Source organism: Belonocnema kinseyi, chromosome 8, assembly GCF_010883055.1.
Source record: "Belonocnema kinseyi isolate 2016_QV_RU_SX_M_011 chromosome 8, B_treatae_v1, whole genome shotgun sequence".
Classification (NCBI taxonomy): Eukaryota; Metazoa; Arthropoda; class Insecta; order Hymenoptera; family Cynipidae; genus Belonocnema; species Belonocnema kinseyi.
In genome coordinates, this window is record NC_046664.1 from 126,887,908 (window position 1) to 126,889,279 (window position 1,372).

Below are 1,372 nucleotides of genomic sequence, written 5' to 3' on the forward strand. Positions count from 1 at the left end.
CTGAGGCGTATTTTGGAGACCTTCCGATCGAGTACTTTTCGGACGGTATCAGAAAGTTAGAAAATCGTTGGACTCGCTGTATCGACCTAAAAGGAGAGTATGCTGAAAAATAAAACCGACTTTGGCCAAAAAAACGTTTCCGTGTTTCATTTTTCAGGGACTTATCAGACTGTCTATTATGGTAAGAAACCGTGTTGACACATTAGTGATTTTGTTTTGGCGTAATTTACTTTTGGTTGTGTCAAAATGTCTGATTTTGTGCCAAATTATCGTCATTTACGGAAAGTGTTGACGCGTGAATATTCGGCGAAGCCGACGACGTAGAAGCATGACCAAACAATTCCCATGACTTTCTTCTCTTTGGGTTGCTGTAATGAATCCATTTTTCATCACCCGTCACGATGGGATGAAGAAAACCTTCCTTTTTTGCCGCTGAAGCAGTTTTTCACAGGCGAAAAAACGACGCTCAAATGGCACAAATCATAAGAAACTCAAGTTCCTTTTTTTTTAATCATTCCCAACGCATGCAATCGCTTGGCAATGGCTTGGTGGGTAACTATTAATGCTGAAGCAAGCTATTCTTGTATTTGGTACGGATCCTCATTGAGCAATGCATCCAATTCACCGTCTTTGAACGTTTATGGCATTTCTTCACGCGGACGGTCGTCAACATTGAAATCATCGTCTTTGAAGAGACGGAACCAGTCACGGTACGATAATTCACTTAGAGCAGTATCTCCGCAAACTTTTTGGTGCTCTCGATCCGCTTCAGCCGCCGTTTTCTTCGAATGAAAGAATAAAATCAACACTTCCATCAAATAACGATTATTTGGAACAAAATCAAACATTTTCACACAACCAAAAGTATATGACGCCAAAATAAAATCACTAATCTGTCAACACGGTTTTTTTTTACCATATGTCTAAGCTTGGTTCATGACGTTTTGAATGTCAAAATCGACCAGCACTGACTACTGCAACCATCTATTGGTAAATAGCGGTAACTTAGTTGCGCATATAATATTATTAATAAATAGCATATTTTGTGATATTGAGTGTGACATTCAACGTGACTGAATATATTTTTTACTAAAAAAAGTTGATTTCTATCCAAAACATTACCGTTATTTTCACCGTTCAAAATGGAAGATTTTAAATATTGTGAATCTTTAAGTTTTAAATATTTTAAATACTTTGAAAGTTATATGCTTTACAATTGAAAAGTTTTTAAAATAATGAGTTCCAAATTGAATATAAACTCGAATATCTATTAAGGGGTAAGGCCACCATGCAACTTTCAAAAAATCGAAATTTTTTTAGTAAGCCTAAAATATTTCTAAAACCCTGTAGAATGAGAAAAAAAATTTCTTGT

The 1,372-nt window shown here is 35.9% G+C and overlaps 1 protein-coding gene across 3 annotated transcripts in view; it reads right to left on the reverse strand.

Moving 5' to 3' along the window:
- The window catches only part of LOC117177638 (ubiquitin-conjugating enzyme E2-17 kDa), a 262,017-nt gene that overhangs the window by 204,412 nt on the left and 56,233 nt on the right, over nucleotides 1-1,372 (reverse strand). The gene's annotated exons all lie outside the window — the stretch shown is intronic.